A 23533-nucleotide genomic window follows, 5' to 3' on the forward strand; every position below is an offset into this window, starting at 1 on the left:
TTTTTTAAATCAATCATTTAATTTCCATATTCAATGCAAAGAAAGTTAAATTTTCCAAGCAAATATGCATGTTTATTATTGATACTAAATTAATCTAGAAAATACCTACAAAACATCTAATATGTAAATGTACTGTTATGCTTTGGAGAATACAAAATTATTAATTCAATCTGGAATGATTCCCCCATAAACATACAATATTAGCAGAGAGATAAGTTATTCATGTACCAAATTAAGAAAACACAATATAAATAATGCCATATGAAAATATATGATGTCTCAAAACTAAGTTTGTGATTTTTGTTTTGTGAATACACAGTATGAAGAGGTAGTACAAATATTTCCAATGTGGTACAATCATGTTGATTTTATTTCTCCCTTGAGACATCTTTAGAAGATGTAAATGCCACCATTTCCTCCTGAGATGCTCTGGTGCCCATTATTTACTATCTTCTAGAATCATTTACATTCTCTCTCTTCTGAATATTCAAACTTCCTCATCACTAACAGTTTGATGGTTCCTCTGGAGCCCGAGACTCTCCATATTAAAAAAATAATAATAAACACATAGAAGAAATCTTTTTTTTTCTCTGAACCCTCTCTAGCCACCACCAACTATCTCATCTTACATTCTCAGAGTATTTCACTTTTATATATGTAACTCTAACTCCACATTTACTGTTTTACTACTCTGGCTCCTGCCCTCAGAACCCAATGAAACTGATCTATATAAATTTACTACCTACTTTATCAACCTGGCACTTTAAAACTTGATGTCTCTATATCTTCTCCCACCCTGAGCCACAGCTCTTTAATATTCTCTGATGCATCAACTCTTAGCCAATCTCCTGGTCACCACACTTTCCATATACACACATAAACACACTCTCTTCATTAACCTCCTCTAAGAGCTTTAAACAATTATTTTCAAATCACTGGCTAGACAAGCAATCATCGTGGTCTCACCCACTCTAATCCTCCTCGTGACCTAATTTTCTTATTGGAAATAATGTCTTTGGCTTCACTATCAAAATATGTTTTGCTTGGTTTTCCTTCTACCTTTTAGTCATTTCTTGTTGATTTCTTGAATTCATCTTTTAGCTATTCCTGTCTCCTGCTCTCACCATGTCACACCACCTATCTCCTTCTCTCAGAGTATTTCTTTTGGCTAGAAATTTTTGTTTTCAAAATACAAGTACTGTGTAGCCAATGTGAGTTTAATGGCTCTGGCTGCTTTCAAAATCCTCTTTTCACAGTAGCGGAATGGACACCAGTCTTTCTCATTAGGTATATCGTTACAATCTCCCATGTAAGACAGGTACTTATGGTAGCTTAAATAAGGTCAATTCATATTTACCTAGGGTTCCAAGCCTAGACTGATAAATTATCTATTAGTTGATCAGCATCTTTCTTTTCCCGAATATAGAGGTTTGCCTGCCTGCCAGCTTGCTTGCTTGCTTGCTTGCTTGCTTCCTTTCTTCCTGCCATATGAGAATGTCAATGGGAAAATGGTTGAGAATAAACCTAGGACATATTAAAAAGGTTGTCAAGAACTTGAAGCTCCAATTTTATGTATAATCATATAAAATCACACTATTGATTAAAAAGATGAGAATATATAGAATCACACATTATTTGCAGAATAGTAAGACAAACAGGTTCTTATGATTGCATCGTGAACTTCGTGAAAACTTCATGCAGTCAATTTATTGTTCTGTCTCATTGAACATTCTCAATCTATTGAGAATAAGCCCCAAAGCCCTAACTAAAAATATGTGCTGATTATGACTAGAACATTGAAAAGATCTGCTTCTCAGGCTCTTCCATTTAAGACCAGGGGTTATTTCAGCTAGAAGGCAACACCAGGAAGTCAATAATGTTTGCTTCATTTTGATACTTTTCAGTACCATTAAAAAAACCTGTGTGTTGGTCACTTAATTTTTGGTCACTAATTTTTTTGGAGTTGTTCTTTATCATTAAAATAGTTATTTTTCTTTTCAGTAACAATATCTCATTTCCTATCAATAATACACAAAACTTATTTACCAACAGTTACAATTACAGCATTTTCATATTTAATTCAGTAAAAAAAATTGCCCTTATTTATTTTCTCTCCAACCATTTTTACTTTGGGCAATATTTATTTTTCTCTCTTAGTTTTATATATTTTCATGTGGCTGTGTTTCTGGACAAGTGGCCCAGTTGGTATAAATTTTGTTTTTTTCTCACATAGTGTCCGAGATTCTGTTTTGAGAAAAATATTGTAAATTAATAATATGATTATAGTGTTACTTCCATTATTTATTTTCTGTAGAATCTAGCACATTAATGTATATTATTTGCAGTACTTATCCCCAAATAAGGACACAGTTTGGTTAGTTTCCAGATGCTGCAGTTATTAGCATTTTTTTTTCTTTAGTATATCAGTCATACCTCTAGTAACTTTTAAGAATATGGGATAGAACTGGTGAGTTTTTCTAAATTTATTAGGCACTAAATTTCTTTATGATCCAGGTGGTATGATGTTCCATTCATTAGAAATAATACTTTCTATTCGCTTCTCTTCTAATAACCATATGTGTATCATAGAAAGTTCTTTGTGGATCAGTGTGGGACATTGACAGATCAACTAGTCTAGGAATCAGGGCATCTGAAATGAGGATCTGCACCATCCACTAAGGTGATGAAAAAGAGAAATAGAATTGATGACTCTGTACCTACCAAATACTGGTAATTTAAACTATATTCTCAAAATCAAATGCTCCCTATTCTTTTAACACCCAACTCCAAAATGATTTGATATCTCTACTTCAGTGACTAGAGATGCTGGAGTTCCTAATATAGTAATTTATGATTGTCTAAACCATCTAATTGAGTACAAACAAAAATAAGCTCTAGTTTTCCTTTGGTGGCTCATGACTATTATACTAAGTCCAGTAATTTACTTTGTTATTACTAGATCTCCGTTGGTATGCTCATATGTTGTATTTATGCCTTCACTGTATATATGTATGGACTATTATTATTGTTCCATTTGTGAGATCATGTGTTAACCATGTTCTACTTGTTCCTGATCATTCCAAGTATTCTGGGAATTGTTTATCTTATTTTCAATTATACACATTGACCTGGAATCTAGCAAAGCAAAGGTTTTCCAAATTCATCTTGTTTCTCTTATTAAATAGAGGAGAAAAATAATTAGTCTTAGCAGCTGAGAGCTTTGTTGAGAAGTTATCTTGATATTACAAATGAGATAAAGATGTATCCAGAAAAGGAAAAAGGAAGTGGAAAAAGTATGTTAAAACACTGTCAGTCATGTAAAATGATTGATCAATGCACTAAGCAAGAGATCCACAGCACAGGATCCAACAAAGGACCCGGCTTTGTGGTCAAGGTGGGTTCTCGACATTGGTAGGCATGTAGTGAGATGTATTCATCCATGGCTACTGCAGTCACTTGCTGAAAGCTCTTTCATGTACAAAATCTCACCTATACACAAAACTTACAATCAAAAGTTTATAACAAATGATGAACTTCACAACTGAATAATGAAAAAAAATCAAAATTGAACTTTAGGGGTATTAGTCTCCCCTAGTGGTAACTGAATGATTGAAATTCATTAGGGGCAAAAAAGTAGGTTCACGTCACCTTAGAAATCACTTGATAATCCCATCAAATTACAAATTTTGAAATAAGGCCTAGAGACATTATATAATCTGCAAAGATTAAAATGCTGTATGATAGCAGAAAAAGTTGCTTTGATTTCCAGATAATGCTTATTGAGAATAAATAAAAATATTCTAGTTTATTTATTTCAAATTAAATCAATAAACATTTTTCAATATCATAATTTATTTATGACTGTTATAAAATTAAAATTATCGTCACATCAGTAATTTTTTAAGCCACATCAATAGATTTCTGTTTTTAAAAATGAAGGGGTGCTAGAATGTAAAGGGTAAAATAATAATGTTATATTTATAACAATAAATATTTAAGCCTTTCTAAAAGTTTATTTTACCAAATAAAAACACAAGAAGTTTGCTGTCCTTAAGACTAAACAGCAAAACAAACAAAGCAGGTCTAAAATGATTAAATTACAATATATGGAAGTGTCTTCATCTCTCAATTTTTTTTTTTTTCTCTTTAATAAAGAAGGCACTTTTGGTGCCCTTTGCACACAGACCAGGACTAGGAGAAGAAGGCAATTTGAGGATTAAATTTGATGACTTTTCTTACTGTCATAAATGATCTATATAGTTCATTACTTTATGATCTTCAATCCTCAGGCAATGGGTTCTTGAATAAAGTTTAAGTTAAACCTACATATTTGAAATAAACATAACTATGTTACAAAAGTATCTATGGTACATTAAAAAAAAGGCAACAAAATCAGTGTCTAATTAACTTTAAATTACAGTTATTTGGTTTAGTCAAAATGTCATTAAAGTTATTTTTTGTTAGAATAAAATGAGCACACAAAATTATTTTGTTGGTGCCTATGCTTTGAGTAATTTCAACAATTCTGGACCCATTGCTGTTTTTACCATCAAGAGTCTATTTTTTCCCTTTATAACATATGCCAAATAGAATGTACAGTTGACTCATGAACAATGTAGGGTTTAGGGGCACTGACCCTCCAAACAGTGGAAAATCTGCTTATAACTCTATATTCCGGCCCTCTGAATGCATGGTTTTGCATCCACAGATTCAACTAACTGTGGATCATGTAGTACTGTAACACTGTAGTTATTATGGAAAAAAATCTGCATATACATGGGCCCGTGGAGTTCAAACCTGTGGTGTTCAAGTGTCTACTGTAACTTGCTTTTAATCTGATTATATAAGCTATATTGAGACAAATACAAAATCTACATGATATATTTTACAGAAACATAAAGAATATTTTTAAGAGAAAAAGAGCAAAATTAGAGCCTATATTTTGAAATGTTTTACTTTATTTATGAAATAGTTGAAAAGGAGTCTTCAGCTACATAGTTAAAGGATTTACTCTGAGGAAAATAGACTTTAGGGAATATCAGATTTTTATATTTATAATTTTGACTTTGATAAAGAGTGCTGTATTTTCATTTAAGAAGGGCTTATTTTTACAGGTAATCAAATAAACAACCTAATTATTCAACAGAAATAAATATATATTTTGTAAATGACAAGCACAAATAAAACAAATCAAAATCAGAGTAATCAACTTGACTTTAAAAATCCTGAAGCTAATCAACATCTCTATCGTCTCTAAGAAACTTAGCACATTTACCCTGAATCATCCTTACTAGTGGCTGTGTACTGAACTGTGTTCACCGAAAATTCATGTGGAGAAGCCCTGACCCCCAAAGTGATACTATTTGAAGACAGGGTCATAGGGAGGTGGTTAGGGTGAGATTAGGTCATGAAGGGAGAGCCTTCATAGTGAGATTAGTGCCTTACAGGAAGGGACACAAGAGCATGCTGTCTCTATTTCTTCCTGCTTTGGGAGGAATCAGAAAGGAGGCAACCATTTAAAAACCAGGAAGACAGTCTCTACCAGAAACCAACCACACTAACACCTTGAACTTGGATTTCTAGCCTCCAGAACTGTAAGAAAATAAGTTTCTGTTGTTTAAGCCAATAAATCCATGGTGTTTTGTTATGAGAACCCAAACTGACAAAGACACTAGTCCTTCATATCATTATTACATAATATTTTAGTTCTGTCTAGTTTCCTTAACTGTGTGTACGTATTTGTATTCTGTTAGACTGTGTGTCTGTGTGTGTGTATATATATATATATTTATATATATATATATTTATATATAATAATATAAATTTACTATATATTAGTGAAATATATTTTTATGTATACAAATTTTACCTTCCATCCTCATTCACAAATTTGCTAAATGGATCATCCTTTATCTTGCATTAATTTTGTTCTATTTTAAGCTTTCAATATTTTTTTAGTAAGTATATCACAGCAAAATTCTGTCTTTGTTTGAAATTTTATTTATTTCTCTTTAAATGTAGGTTAGCTAGATGAATATGCTATGTTGACAGATACTGCCCATTCACACTGTAAATAATCTATTATCTTGTTTTCTCTTTTTTCTGGTGAGAAATTTATCATTCATCATACATAATACCTTTATTTTCTGATTGCTTTTAAGAATTTACTTTTTGTTTGGTTTTTGGTATAGTTTTACAAAATATATTTAAGAATATTTGTTTTCATTTTTTTTTTCTTTTCAAGCTTGATTTTTCTTACATAATCTTGGTATCATCAAATTTTTAATTTCTTTTTGTTTCTAATCTGAAAATGACTAGTGGTAGATAGATTAGAAAAGTTAATATATTTCTCACTCCCTTTTGAATCCTTAAACTCACAGTGAAATTTTGCAGTGTTTATCAGAATGTAGAGTCAATTTCTCTACCTCTTAAATCTCTTGTAGAGTCTCTGGTTCAGGGAATGTGGTGGAAGTGATGTCATTCCAGGTATGACCTAGGCTTCAAAAGTCTTTTAACACTTCAGTGTCTGTCTAACTGTCCATCTCTGTCTGTCTCTATCTCTCTCTCTCTGTGTCTCAAATGCATCCATCATGAGAATAAGCCTGTCATCCTACAAGGGAATAAGAGAAAATATCTAGAAGAAATGAGTCTTAGCTGAGGCAATTCTATACCAGCCAGCCCCCAGCTAACCCATCGGCTGACCACATATGCATGAATGAGCCTAGCTTAAATGAGGTGATGCAGGCTCAGGCAAGGAGGACCATCCAAGCACTCATTGATATCCATGCTAAATCCTCATCCATTTTCTCTTTGAATATTTCTTCTGTCACATTCTCTCTAATATCTTCTCCAGCACTCCTATTCATTCCAGTCTATACCTATTCACCTGATTCTCCATTTATCTTAACAATTTTTTTCCACACTATCCATCATTTTGTCTCTAAATGATAAATTCTGAGTAATTTCCTTAGTGTTCTTAATTAAGAGTTCCCATGTCAGCTATGTTTAATTACAAATTTTCTTTAAATTATTCTTTGAATTCAAGATTATTAAAGAACAAAAAAAAAAAAAAAAGAAGAAGAAAAAAATAAACAAAAAAGTAAGAGAAAATAGTGAACCCAAGATAGGCAAAATCTAAGCCATAGGGTAAAATCAAAGAATTTAGGATGCAAGATCATGACTGAATCATCAAATTCTTGAGTGAAATCATGTTCTCTACATATAAATCTCTAGTTACAGTATAAACTCAATATAAAATGGACTTTTAGTTAAACTAGCAACCAGAATAGAAATTAACTCTGTCTTCCAACATCTATATTTTATAATATTTATTAAATTTTGACATTATTTTCTCTATACCTCTAATAAATTGAAAACCATTTTGAAATTTCCAAAAACATTAATTTTTGAATATTTATTTTCTTAAATTGGAATCCAGGAAAAATGGAGAAATAGGGATTAAATTTTCTTACCACCTTGAAATAACTTGTGAAACAATACTTTTAAAATACCAGACATCACCAATGAACAACAGCAATCCCTAAAATACTGGAAATAAACAAGGCAAGCACAAAAAATTGTCTGGAAAGAATTTCCAAGGAATTGTTCTAGGAGAGGAAATACAGGAGAAGCCCAGCAGACCTCCTGAATAAAAAAAGACAGAATTAAAGAATCAGAGAGAACAACATGGCTAGAGATTATGAACCAGAGTCCTGGCAAGGTGGCTAGAGATTATGAACCAGAGTCCTGGCAAGGAGAGAGCTACACAAAAAACAGAATCCCAGAAATCCGCAGCAGACACTCCTGGGGAAATTAGCCGAGCATTAAAGTGCACATGCAGGTAAGGAAACTATCAGTGCACAGGGGCAGAAGCAGCAGTTAGAATTAGAAGTGAAGGTTAACAGTATTCACACAGGACCACGCATAGTGCCTCTCCTTTCCAGCCACAGTGGATATCTTTATGATTCAAGGGCCCTGAGACCTGAACTTAGAAGATGTTGTCTCAGGAGTGTAGAAAAATAACTAGACTAAATGCTGTTACTGGCCCATAAAAAATCTTGAAAGTAAGACAGAAATAAGCAGTTTCCATGTAATTTAACTGCATTACAGAAAAAGCTCAAGAACTTTTATAGGAAAACAAATATATCAAACACCCCAAAAAGTAAAATTTCTAACCCCTGGAATTTAATCAAAGATTAAACCAGGAATGTCATAGTCAGGAAAATATAACATACATAAACTGACTCATAACTCTTACAAGTATTATAATTATCAGAAAAGATGTTAAAATAAATGTAATAAAGTATAATCAAAGTTCCATATGTTAGAAAAATAAAGTAGAATCATGGAAATTAGAAAAAGACCCACATTGCCTGTCCAGAGATGAGAACTTCAACATGGGAGGTTAAAATATATTGGATGGAATTATGGGCAGAACAGATCTTACAGAAGAAAAGATTTGTAAACTTTAGAATACAGGAATAAAAACTATCCTAAATGAAACACAGAAAGAAAATAATTTTCTTTTATAAAAAGAGGCATTGTAAAACTAAACAGTATTACATGCAATGGTTGTTCCTAAAGAATAAGAGACGGAGCAGAGATTTAAAAATTTGAAAAAAAAGAAAAGGTAGAAATGTTTCAAATTTGGTGAACATCAGGAAACCACAGACGAAGACTATTAACGTATATCAAGTATGAGAAACATGAAGACAAGTACAACTTGGGAGAGTTTCCAGTCTGCATTGCAGTTCAGGGAGGAGATATACAGGATAAGCCTGGTAGACCTATATGATCAAACTGCAGGATACATATGACAAAGAGAACATATTAGAAACAGTTAAATAATGTAGACACATTAGGTACAGAGGGACAAAGATAAGCATGACAACAGATTTCTTGTCAGAAACTTTTTCAATTATAAGACAGAAGAACAATTTCTTTAAATTAATGAAGGTTAAAAAAAAACTCAACTCAGATTTCTATACCCTGCAAGTTTTTTTTTTTTTCAAAGTTAAGGCAAAAGAAAGATTTTCTTCAAATATACAATTATACTGATATGGAGAAAGAGAGACAAGTCATACTTGACCAAAACCATGAATAAGAGAGTTACCGTCATTACTTTTTTTAAAGGATAATTAAGTTATATTACAAATAATTTTATGCCAGTGAATTTGACAACCTGGATTAAATGGACAAATTGCATGAAAGATACAAACTACCAAAGCTCACTCAAGAAAACAAAATTGGAAAATTAATAGCCTAACATCTATTAAAGGTATTCAATTAGTATTTTAAAGTGCTAAAAGAAGTCTAGACCCAGATAGTTTCTCTAGTAAATTCTTCCAAGTATTTGAAAATGAAGTCAAAGAAATTTCACATCAACTCTTCCATGATATTGAAAAAGAAAGACTGAAATCCCTTTCATTCTGTGAGTCCAGAATTATCTTGAAACAAAAAAACAGACACAGACATTACATCATTGGTACAAAAGATCCAAAAAAATTAGCAAATCAAACAAACAAAAGAATAATACATTGTGGCCAATGGAGTTTATTCTGGGAATTTAAGTTTGACATGGAAAATCAATTGAAATGACACACTTTATATAACATAAAAATCTATCTCAATTAATTTTTTACAAGGCTTTGGCAAAATCTAATGCTCATTAATCTCCAATGGTAAATCTCTGGAAATTAGAAATAGAAGGAACCTTCATCAAACTGACAAAGGACATCTACAAAATATGAACAACCAACATCATGTTTAATGCTGAAAGGCACGTGTTTTCCTTTTCCCCAAGAAAAGGAAATACACAAGGATATCTATTCTCATCGATTAATTCACTATTGTACAGGAGGTTCTTGAAAGTGAAATGAAGGAATAATAAAGAATAAAGGGCAAGCAAAATGGAAAGAAAGAAGTATAAGGTATTCTTCACAGATGAAATGATCATCTATGTAGGAAATCTGATTGAAACTATAAAAAGTTAATATACTTAGTTTGGTAAGATTGCAGGTTATAAAATCAAATCAAAGAAAATCAATCTGTAAACTATCAAACAAAGAATCAGAAAATTAATTTCAAACTTATTGTCATTTATGACAAAACAAAAATATGAAGCATTTAAGGTAAATCTGACAAAATATATGAAATATCTGCACAACAAAAAATTGTAAAACAAAGATGAGGAAAATTCAACTAGATTTAAATAAAATAAGAGAAATATTCTGTTCGAGTCAGAAAATGCAGTACTTTCAAAATGTCTATCCTCCACAAATTCATCCATAGATGCAACATAATTCCAAATGAAATACCAGTAAACTTTTTCATTGAAACTGACAAACTAAGATTTAAATTCACATGGAAATGAAAGAAACCTAGAGTAACCAAGTCAATCATAAAGAAGAACAAAGTAAGAAACTAATTGTCTGATTTTAAGACATTATAAATCTACAGGAAATAAGATAATGTAGTATTGGCATAAAAACAATCAAATAAATCAATGGCACATCATAGAGATCCTAGAAACAAGCTCAATCATAAATGGGCAACTGATTTTTGAAAAAGGGGCCAAGACAATTACTAGAAAAAGGCTAGTCCTTGCAACAAATGATGCTAGAAAAATAAATTGCACCATATACCAAATTCAACTCAAAGTGAATCATAGACCTAAACAGAAGAACTACACTAAGTCTTCCAGAATAAAACATAAAGTAAAATGTGACTTTGGATAACACAAAGATGTGTAAGATATCTACCTTTGTCTACCTATTTACCTACTTATCTATCGGCATGAAATATAAGAGAATAAAAAGACAAGTAATAAAATGAATTATTTGCAAAGCATTTTTCTCACAAATAATTTGCATTAGGAATATATATACAAATCTCAGACTCTGTGATAAGGGAACAGGCTAATTGAGAAAACATTTAAACAGACACTTCACCAAGAAGATATATGGAAGTAAATAAGCAGCTAAAAATATGCTCAACAACATTAGTCATTAGGGAAATTCAAAATAAAACCACATGAGATACTTCTTCACCCATATTAAAATTGCTAAAACGAAAAAGATAGATCATATCAAGGGTAGACAGGAATGTGGAGAAACTTGAACTCTCATACACTGCTGGTGGGAATATAAAAGCGTACAATCACTTTACAAAAGAGTTTAATGTACATTCATCATATGATACAGCCGTTCAACCCCTTGGCATTCACCCAAGAGAAAATAAAGTATAGTTCCACACAAAGACTCTGTATGAGTGTTCATATCCACCGCATTTGCCATAGACAAAATCTGGAGACAACCGAAATGTCTCTCAACAGATGAGTGGTTAAAAAAAATAAAAATCCATGGTATATTCATTCGTGGAATACTACTTGGAAATGAAAAGGATTCAACTGTTGGCACATGATCCAGTATGGATAAATCAAAACATAATTCTGCTTAATGAAAAGAGCTAGAAAAAAATAATACATATTATATCATTCTATTTACAACATTTCTAGAACGTAGAATGTAATCTACAATACCAGATACCAGATAAAGAGATGGAAAGGCAGATTGGTCTATAAAAAAGGGAGTACTAAATGGAAAGAGGAAACTTTTCCAGACAATATCAACTGCCTTGATTGTGCTGATGATTTCACAATATGCGTTTATTTGAAATCATATCAAATTTTACAATGATGCAAACATGTTATTAGTTAAACAAGTATTAAAGAAAAATACAGAGAATATGGACTTTCTGGAAGGAGAATTTATGATGTGAATTAGCTTTAATTAAAGTGGCAAAATATATGTACTAGAAGAGCAACATCATTTAAGTATTTTAAATATAAAATTGTATACAAAAAGGAAAAAATGACAATACCATGGTTGCTAATACTAAAGATAAATCAAAATAATAGTATATGCATCCAAGCGTGGATTTGACTTGTTAGATTTTTAAGACAATGCTCTGTGCTTTATTTTACCATAAAAGTTAAAGAAAAAGGAGCAGTTAACTAAAAATGTAAAAGTATATAGTTGGCAGTGAGAGGAGTATCTCCTAACATGGCTTTAGACTCAAATTTGGGGTAAGAATCAATTAAGCCAATGTATATGGAAGTTCTTTAATGTTGAAAATAGTGTGCATGGAAGAATTTATTTTCTGTATTACTTTGAAAAATTCTTCACACATAGGTGTTTAAAAATGGTTATTGACTAGACTTTGATACATTACTAACTCTGTATGTGAATCTGAAAAATTTGATGACTTTCTTCCATTTTAATTTGATTGCCTAAAGATTTTCTAAGTAGGTAGCAATCTTTGAATTTATTTTACAGGTTCAGATGCAATTTAAAATGTGATAAGTTCTAAAGCAAAGACTAACAATAGTATCTAATCGTTCTTGTTTCCACTTGGATCCATCTTAACATCTGTCCAGCTACGTTAAATCCATGCTGTCTTCCAATCCTAGAGGCTCTACCCAGTGAAGGCTGAGGAAGTGTAGTTTATTAAAGGTTCAGTAAGCCAATGTTTTATTCTCAAATGTTGACTTCTATTTTGTGCTGCTTATTTGCAAAAGAAAGACCTATTGCATTCTACCTTAAGAATAGAAAACTATTCTGTAGAAGTTTAGTGACTGAGAAAAAAACACAAAGTTGATAGAGAGGAATTACAGAATGATTTACAAAGTTAAACAGAGAGTAAGACTGGGATTCATTAGGTTTTTATCTTTTTCCCCTTTATGTAAATAAATTACCAATCAAATTAGAACATTTTTGGAATATGTTATTTATACTTTTTTGGAAAATTTGAAAAAAAAAAAAAAAAAGGTTGCACTTGCACTCTACCTATGAGTAGTAGACGATGACCAAAAATGTAAATAGAGATGTAAACAGAAGTGTAAATATGAGATAGTAATATGTGCCAGGTGTTGCATTACTTACTACTCAAACAAACTTTGTTGTTGTTGTTGTTGTTGTTGTTGTTGTTGTTTTGTAGTACAAAAGACGGTAATGTTTAGGCATAATTTTCTTAATCTTAATATCTAACAAGTGCCAGAACTGAGCTTTGACCCCACATCTCAGATTTCTCTGACACCAGAGTCTATGTATAAGCATTATTCATTGCATTATTTCTGTCTTAGAAGTGGAGTGCCTGACCATAGTGGGCATGTGTGATCTGTGCTTAAACTACTGGCTGAGAGATTTTAGGGATGAAGCCTTGCTGGTGCCTTGATGGCAAAAATGAAGTCCTACTTCCACAAAAATAATAATTACTAATTCCTCAGAGACAAACTTACATGTCTTTAAAAAATATATAAATCATGCTTATTTTGATGCATTGTTTAAATTCTCAATAAATACCTGTTATCTAAATCTGGTATCTGAATGATTAGTCAGGAAGAAGTTGCAGAATGAAAGTGACAAGTTTAGTTAAGCATATACATAGGATACACTCCAAATGCTAGAACTTTGTCTCAATGCAATCCCTAAGTGCAAAGTTATCTAATAAACCTTGTTTCTGTTTGGGCCACTTCTCAGCATTAAAACTATACCAAGGAATATTGGTGGACAATCACATTGTATTCACAATCCTGATTTCATAATTATAAACATTTTGGCATATATGCTTTATCTACATATTTTGATACACTTTTTTTTATCACAAATCCTACATGTGAAAAATTTCTTCTAAATAGTTTAGCATGTAGCTTTGAAAAATAAAGATATTTTCTTACATAATGACAAGTATGGCACCATTATTTTAGTTAATAAAATAATCAGTCATTCTGTATTATCTAACATCCTATTTAAATAGAAATAACTCTGTCTCCAAATATATTTTTACATTTTTCTTGTTCTAAGCAGAATTCTGAGTCCAAAAATAGAATTTCAGTGAAATATTCTTCTAATTTTAGAAAGTAAAATTTAACATTAAACAATTAACTGAATAAATCAGAGTTCTGAAATAAATATATCACTACAATAAACTCAGTAATTATGTTTATCACTGTAACCTGGACCAGTGAAACTTTATAATCAGAAAGGCCCCAGTTCAAGGACTGGCTCTTGGGAACCACAAATTTATTCATACTCCCAATTATCAAATAATGAGCCTAAGGCCCAGAAAGGGTACATTAATTACAAACGATCACACAGCTAACAAGGGTCAAAAAAGAAGAGCTACCAATAAAGCTTGGAACTCTGGACTCTCAGTTGATATTACTCAATTGAAAATGAATGATCAGTGATTGGAATATCGAAAATTAAATAGTATTTAGGTATTTTGCTCAGAATATAAATATTCAAAAAAAAAGACAGTTTCAACACGGGACTGAGAAAAGCAAGTAAATATAATTTACTGTAACTTATAAGCAACATACTACTGAATAATAGCCTCTTTGAAGGGTGCTGAATCTTGTGTTTGAAATTTCATTTTGCATGATCTAACCAAATGTAATAGAGAAGTTTTCAGAATCAGACTGTCAGTCAAAGCAATTATACACAGACATGCACCAGGTATTTTTCTGTTCATAAAAGTATCTTTGATGTGGTCATGAGTTCTGCTAGGAGACCACCATGCTTGTCATTTGCACTCAGTGTCCCTGGACCCATATGTCCATACTGGACTAGCTTTATCATTTCAACAGAGGAAAAAAACAATAAAAAACATTCAAATAAATTGCCTACTTCCACAATGATCAGAAAACCTCAATTTTTGATATGTTTAAAAGGATTCAAGAAATTGATTTAAGCATGAGGGAGTGACAAAATTTCATAGTTTGAATTGGGTGAAAATGAAAATAATATGGTTTATTTATGATAAATAGATGCAAATATTATACTTCTTAGTTCTTTATGATTTTCAAAACTTCTGAAATTAGTAAAATTCATTGACTTTCTTTGAATGGTCAAGATTTTTTTTGTATGTTATTATCATATACAATATTGTTATGTATAAGGTCCTTTTCTCTGCACCCAACTTTTAAAATCATAAACCAATGGGATAAAGAAAGAACCTTGTTAATCTCCCCAATCAAGGCAAAAAAAAAAAAAATCTAAACATTTTTTTCCTTGAACTTATTCAGGCTTTAAGCAACAGAAATATCTAGCTATGCAAAGCATCAGTTTGACAGGAAGCCTCAAAACTTAAAAATCTTATGTTTTGGCTTGGTATCTCAGCAGGCGATTTCTTAGTGCCCAGGAGTTGCACTAAATCAGAACTAAATGGCCATTTGTCAGCAGATACGGCTAAAGCTCTCCACAATAGCTTTTCTTGTCCTTGTAGCCCAGGCCTAATAAATAAAGCCTGCACCTACACTAAAATTGGTCCCAACCTTTATTTTACCTTCTTACAAAACAATCTGGATACACCATTTTCACAATAATGTTGAAATAGATGGTATTATGTTGTAGTATATTCTAGTTTAAAACAAATGAAGTTATATCAAAAGGGGTTCTAAAACACTTTTATATCCCCATAAATATGCCTGGATTTGAATCTCAAAACAAATGTGACCAAAAAACGATTTATTTTTTCCAAGGTAAAATTGAAATCACAACAATGGGGAATTAAAAAGAACGGATGCCAACAGACCAGCTGTGATATAAAAGTTCTACAAGTATAATCAGGAAATCTACGTGTGAATGCCAGCTTAATCAAGACGGAGTTGTTTAATAGGTTTTACTGTGAAGAAATGGGGATGTTAATACCTACCTTATCAGATTATTATGAACTCTCAGCGAGAAAAAAACCAACATTGCAGCCCCTGGCACAGCGTCTGACTTGTAATTATGCATAAAAGCTCACCAAGTTGAATAACTTGATTCGAGAGGGGTCATGGGCCCCTATTTGAACACTACACATTAAAAACACCTCACATACAGAGCACAGTGAAAAAACCTGCATGGGCTGCTGTAGAACAGAAATCCTCAGTATTTGTTTGAGTCCTTCCTTGGCGCTGAGTCTTAATCGCAATACGGAATCAGATTTCAGAAAGTAGTAATAGACCACTAATATATCAACAGCTAATACCATCACTCTGAGTCACAGATGACAAGACCTTAAGGACAAAAGGACATAGTAGTATCCACATGTTGTAATTGTTGTTTTAAGGAATAGAGGGGTGGCTGAGGGTGAGCCAGAGAGTGACCCTCAACATTTGAGGAAGGCAGAGCAGCAGTATATGAAATTATGGAAAATATCCATAGATTCGTAAAAGTGGTGCTAAATACAGGAGGCTGTAAAGCCAAATGATAGTTGCTTACTACACAGTTTGGCCTTGAGTTAATCCTATAAAATATCTAATTAAACACATAGCAATTAAGTCAGAAGATGTGTGCAGAGGACATACTATGTTTTTACAAATCTGCCTCATAAGAATCCCCTCTCGAATTTTGCAAACTTTATTCAGGTGCCCATTTGTGTGTATCAGTTATTGCATACTGTAATTAGGAAACCACTTAAAAATGCAGCTGTGTTTTCCAAATGATCCATATTTCAGTATGATTTTTTTTCTATCCCTTTGTTGTTCTTTTCATTTACTTAAACCTTTCATAGTCACAGATCTATTGAGAATTTGATTAAAGGTATGCAAACTCTAGGCAAGAAAAAAAATGCATAAAGAAACAAAGATTTGCACATGTTTTGAAGGGATCTGAAATAGGAGTTCTAGTGTTTTACTTAAAGAAAAGCAGGAAATGAAATGTGAATCCACCAATAGAAAGAAACCAATAATTCTAAATACCACAGTGCCTCAACCATGGCACTTATCTTACTGAATATACCTATACACACCCCTGATGGGTAAGAGCAAAGGATTGGTGCCAGAAGGACCTGCGGTTGATCCAGTTTAGCTTCCTCATCAATAAAATGGAGACAATACACTTGTGTTATTCTAAATAATAAATGAAATTGTATATCCCAATCACTTAGTAACTGGCTTAGACTGGGCATTCAATAATTCATATTCATAAAGTAAAAATATCCAGCATTTGGGAATTTTTTTCTTTTATTAAGGAAACATCACATGGTAGGTTAACCAGTTACTCCACATCTGGGAGCTCAGCTCTTTTTCTTGAGCTCAGCTTAGCTCCATGACATCCTTCTGGTTTTCTCCCCATCCTCTCATCCACTGAGGCCATGTCAATCACAGTTCATTTCTTCACAATGAATGCCTTTAAAACCATCCAGCCTAACAATTTGCTAATCTAACAGGATAGGTCATGCTAATAAGTAGAGTCTAGATCTTCCTCCCTCACCTCTTACCAAACATCTGTACTTTGATATTTCTTTGTGTATTTTAAGAGCCATTCCCTATTAAACTAGCTCTTCACCAGTCTTGTTCCTCAGTTCAATTCAATTAATATTTACTAATCTATTTTATGCTAAGGAATATGCTTTACCCAGAGAGCAGGGAGTTTCAATCAAGGATGCAGAAAGGTAGAATACAAATGCAAGTAAATTAAAGACACTCTCCTCAATTCAGTTAGTTAACTATTGTTATGAGGATAGACTGGGTAAGAAGGAGTTGTCATTCTGTAAAAGGTGAGACAAAGACACATTTTTTGGGAAAACAAAATTCTAGTAGTTTAAGACTCAGCATTTAGACACTATGACTTAATAATAGGTAGAGTCTGATAAATAATAACAAAAGGGAAAGTTTAATTGAAAGGAAAATTGATAGAATATTTAGAAACAAGATAATGTTTGAGAATAATTGCAATTAACTCAAAGAAGACATTATACTTCAAGAAAGTCATCCTTTTTTCAAACAGCTAATTAATTTGTTTGCTTTGTGCTCGTCCAAAAATATATAATTACTTATCAACACACTCTAAATATATATTCTTTGATTTATGTAAACTTTAAGTGTGTGATCACTGAATTAAACAATGTTTCTTATAAGTATTTTTTTAAGAAGTGGAAGATTTTTATGAGATTTGAAATACTGAAGAGATGGATTTCATGCAGACTGGTTGAAAGTTATTTCTTCAGTGAGACGTGTCAAACAGATGACACTGTTGAGTAAGTGAAAAGGGATAAATGTTTGACTTTAAGCAACATGGGCGTTGCTGTTCATCAACAAATGTGAAAGGAACTTGAAAGCATATAATCATATCCTTCCTTATGAACTGTCAGCTGGATTCTGCCCTCCAAAGGATAGAAGATGCTCATAAATCTGTGATGGCTACATGACAAGAGAAAAACAGTCAACATGAGGAATAAGCACACACTCTCCTTGCCCTGGACTCCAACATCCAAACAAGTGGCAGCAAGAAAATGAAAATGTTGAGGACCCCTTTTCTCTTTAGCAAGGTAGTCCCTGATGTTCCTTCTCAGAATTACTTCTTTTGATAGAACACATACATCTCAACAACTGTAACTAGAAACAAGAGTTTTTACCAGTTCAAACCCAGCACAGACAAGTATCAGTCCCAGGTGACCTTTTGCAGGTAGAGGACCCATGCTGATTGCTTGGCATCATTTGCCTGTAAGTATCACTCTTCTTTGTTTTAGAATAAACAGTGAGCAAATGTTGAACTTAATAGAATCATATTGTATTTTTGTTTTAGCTGATATTTAAAAAAAAACTGTATATAGTCCCATAAAAATATTGCCAATTTCTATTTTATCCATAGTGCTAATTAATCTAAATTGATAATTATATTTATATCATAGCATACCTTTGAGGGGTAAATGAGTTTATAAACACCAGTCCCTTGCTGGGTAACTGCACTATTAGTCATTTGCAAGATGTAGTCATATTGATGGCAAATAGAACTATATAGTCTATTACATATGGTCAGTCAGAAAGTTATGTAATTTACCTTGTTTCTTTATGTAATCATATAAGGAATACTTAGGGGACTAGGAAAGGTATATAGAAACAAACAAACAAAACTCCTAAAACTACTACTGGGTAAGTACAATAGATATATTTTATTTTTTCTAACTGTATAAAATAGTATGTATAGACATTTATAGAATAGAAATATATTAATACTCACATTTTTGAGATGGGAAAATATTAAATAACTTAAGTAACTATGTAATATGCAATTTCCCCATAATTGCAAAAGAAAATAATAATCCATTGAAAATGGTATGAGGTAAAATTTGAGTGTGAAAATCTATAAATTTTGTGCTCACATTAATTTCAATTAAGTATATAAAATTGTATACTTGACTGTCTACCAAGGTTGAGATAATTTTTTTTAAATTATGGAACAACTATTAATTATTTTACAATGTAGAATGGAGTCTGGGGTTCTACTCTGCTCAACATTCAACAGGTACATTTTGAATTCTGCTGTTATTGAATTTAATTTGTCTACTGAAGATAATTTAATCATGCATTTACAGTGGACACGTACCTTTCTGAAAATTCTTTCTGTGAAAATTTGGATTAAATGTTTCCTGCCTTACTATAAAAGAGAGCTAGAGTATGAACATTCTTCTGAAATGTAAGCCCTTAATGGAGGACACTGCTAACTGTAAATTGGAAATTAAAAAAAAAAAAAAAGATGTAGATTGAGAGGAAAATTACAAACATACTAACCATGCAGTGGCAAAAATTTCCTTTTTCAAGGATATTGATCTTAAATCCACCTTACTTCATTAAATACTGCTATTGTCTTGATATTTATATCCTCAAATGTTATGTTTTATAGTTAAAGAGTGACTTAAAAGAGTCAAAATTTAAGTGAGATTTAACTTAAAATTGGTATAAATGTATGGTTAGGTTTCAACTGACAGACAGTGTAAAATCTCTTCTTCCAGCTTTTCTTCTTTTTTTTTAGTAATTTGCATTAATTTTGAATCTGACGAGTACACTTAAATTCACTCAGTAAACAGTGTCATATTCTCCCTCTTTACATTGCATAGACTTCTGTTTACATTTGACCTAGAGCCACGGAAACTTGGACTAACATTAAAAGTCTAATCAAGCTTTACTTTGTAAAACAATGAAGTGTGTGATGTCCTGTCCGCTCTAACATAACCCTTTCTGAAGCTGTGCTAGGCGTCTTAGTCTCACATGCAGAGCAAGTGATTCAGTGTAAATATAATTCTGTTTACAATTACCTACAATCTTAAGGATGATACTGTAAAATATAAACATAATAAATAATGTAATAATAAAGTATATATTAACATTTCAATCTTCAAAGTTATTTATGTTTAGTTCACATCCTGCGGCGTGAAAATGGATGTAAGTTTTTTTCACAAACACACACACACACACACACACACACACACACAAACCTGTTGTATTTTTCCTGCAACGATCACATATACTCATGATGATAAAGTCTTGTTTATAATAAAGGAATTTACTTATTAAGATAATTGAGCGATGTATGCCACAAAATCTTTCATGATACAATTTCTTACTATTTTTATTTAGTTCCGTATGTTCCTGCTTCCAAAAAAGGCATTTTCAAGCAAAATTTGTCTGCAAAATTTGTCTTCAAACAAAAAGAAAACTCACCCTTGCTAAGGTTTCCAACATGGTCAAGTTTGGAATGTCCTGAGTGGGGGACTCAGGACAAATGCAGCTGGTGGGGATGAGACCTTGAAATACACTTGAAAACTGTACTACCTTGTATCTTTGTTTGAATTGGATGGAACACAATGGTTGAAACTTTGTTTGTTTGTTTTTACATTTAATATATGATCACAAAACAGATCCACATTTATCGATGTTTTTCTAAGATAATAATAGGCACATTATATAAAACAATGGAATTTGACTTTGAAAATATTGACTGTTTTGAAATTCCAGCATTTTCAATCCTTCCTGTTGATAACAATTAGCAGGATTTAATAAGATATTTGCATACTTACCTTAAAAAATCAGGCAATTATACAGACTGTGTGGTGAAATATACTTTAAACAAAATATATAAAAATAGTACTTTTGATTTCATGGCTTATATCCTTATATTTCATCTTTTCACAAGAAATTCAAGTATTCAAGAAGATGATTCTTAGAACGTTAGGTAATTTTGTATCAGATCTTATTAGTCACTCATCAAAATGGTAGTGGGTGTACTGTTATTTTCATCCACTATTTATTAAATGTTCAATGTCTATACCTTTTCTACTTATTATTCAATTATAAGTATCATTGTCACATATCAAACAGATTGACACAGATGAATGATGATTAATAGCCAACTGTATCTCTAGACTCTGATGTTTAAAGATGTTATAAAACATAAATTCAGTGGTCACTGGTAAAGAGAACTACATCTAGTAATAAGTTTAAATGGTTAATAAAACATATATAATCTGATTTCTATATATATTCAAGCACACACAAACAAAATTACATTTTAGAAACAGTTTTTAAAATATTGAAATATGGTAATATAACATTCACTGACAGTAATCTACTTCATGTGTCAGTCTCAAGCTTTCATTTAAAAAAATTAGAAACACTTATAAAAGACAGTCTAATGTCAGTGCTTATTTGCTGGTTTTGTGGCATTTGAAAAGCGTGCCCATGAGAAAGAGTTTCAAAATTTATTAGAGAAAATAATGGAATAGGTTATATTTTTTAAAGAGTGATTTTAAAACACAGAAGAAAACTGCTTTGCCAAACCTCTAAATATCTCCATAGAACTATAAAGATCTTTAAGAGAAAGTATATGACAAGAATTTCTATATTTCTATAAAATGTTTAATATAGAAAATTTTACCTTGCAATTCAATTTATGAATGTTTGGTGATGTATTTTCTCTGTGATTGGGTCCTGAAGAGGAAAAAAAGGAAAAAAAATGCATGAAAACGTTTTCAAAATTTATGTCATATAAACCTGTGCATAGTAATAAATGGTAATAGTTTATTACAAATTTCTCCACACGACTCAAGGATCCAACTCATGAAAACATAACAGGGGATGGATAGCAAATACAATTCCTAAAGAAGCAAAATATTGAGGGTTCTGAATTGCCAGATTTTTGTTTTTTAGAGCATAACCTGTGAAACGAAGACCCCTATTAGAATATCAACTCTCTCAGTTGTTAGCTTTGTGACTTTGGACAATTAAAATATTTTCTCTGAACCATCATTACATGAATTGATTAAGATGGATGCAATACCCTCTCTGTACAGGCATGAGTATTAACTTAAGTGTTATAATCCATTCGAAGCCTGTAACATTGTGACTAATGCATAGTCAATATTAAAATATAAAATATTAGTAGTGATTTTAAATAGTAAAATAATATTTATGATAATAGTAATTATTGATAATATGCATTATAAATTCAATAATTAATGGACCTTGAAATCAGTAGAATCTGAAAAACATATCAGAATAGAAATGCAAGAAACAGAATGAAGTTTAACCATAGAATATAAAACAAGGGAGTTTTATAAATCAATACGAGGCATATTGTACTAAAATTGTGACAAATAGATATTTGAGTAAACTAATAAAATCATTTCATATTTTATAATGTGCACAACATAATTTCAGTTGTATTTCAGCATTAACATTGAAAAGACAATATTAAGAGAAGAAAAATAACAGGTGAATTGTGCTCTCAGAGGGTAGTAAAGGTCTTTCAGAACCTAAAAGTAAACAGCATAAGAATTCTTCTTATTCTTAGTTAAAATCAGCTTAACGAGTCATTAGGTTGTGATGCAATTTGATATGATCTTTTTCCTAAAACTGATAAAATTACATTTATAAACATCAAATAGATGCCTCAAATACTTTGGAAATAAGTTAATAGGGATAGATCGTTCATTCAACAATTATTTACTGCATACCTATTATGTGCCAAACACTCTTGTTCATACTGCAGATACAGCAGTGAACAAAAGAGACAAAAACACCCTGCCCTCATGGTACTTACATCTTGTGAGGGTGAGGGGTTGAAGACACAAATGCATAGCCAAGTAAGTTAATATGTATTGTATTTCAGATAATTGAAGTGCTATAAAAAATAGACAGAAAGAGGTTAAGAATTATTGACATTCATCCAAGATCCAAGGAGAAACATCAAGATAGATGACTTTGACGGCCAGGATAAAAAAAATAGAGCTGAAGAAAAATATTTGGTAATGTACCATGAGTCTGGAAGTGATAACCTAAGGATGGAGTATAAACAGAAATGAAAGTTAAGACTGAGCCCTTTAAGGTCAGAAGAAAGAGAAGGAATCATCATTAAGTCAGGAACCCTGGGAAGATGTCCTGTGATGTCCTGGGAGCACCATTAAGAGAAAGAGATTGGAAGTAGTTTGGAGATCTCAGTTAACAGTCTGTCTATCATCTATCTACCTGTTGAAAGCAAAACATCTGAGATTCCTTTAGAATACACACTTCTTAGAAACTTCAGGCTCCCAAGACTTCCAACATGTATGTTCTCTCATGCTATATTTTAGAACACTCACCTTTTCAATATGGCCTTTCCTAAAATAAGAAGTAAAACTCAATGTGACTGATTTCTAAGTTTGAGTTTAGGAACTAGTGATGATACAGTGTTCAGCTGCCCTGTTATTAGAGCCTAGAATTACTCATTAA

The 23533-nt window shown here is 31.8% G+C and overlaps 1 protein-coding gene across 1 annotated transcript in view; it reads right to left on the reverse strand.

Annotated features, from left to right (window-relative positions):
• Nucleotides 1-21740, reverse strand: part of CDH18 (cadherin 18) — a 627896-nt gene extending 606156 nt beyond the window's left edge. Inside the window, exon 1 of the mRNA XM_032470371.1 lies at nt 21702-21740. The gene's annotated coding sequence lies outside the window, so the exon portion shown is untranslated. The remainder of the gene's footprint in view (nt 1-21701) is intronic.
• Between the last annotated feature and the right edge of the window lie 1793 nt (nt 21741-23533).

Source organism: Camelus ferus, chromosome 3 (genome assembly GCF_009834535.1).
Source record: "Camelus ferus isolate YT-003-E chromosome 3, BCGSAC_Cfer_1.0, whole genome shotgun sequence".
Lineage (NCBI taxonomy): Eukaryota > Metazoa > Chordata > Mammalia > Artiodactyla > Camelidae > Camelus > Camelus ferus.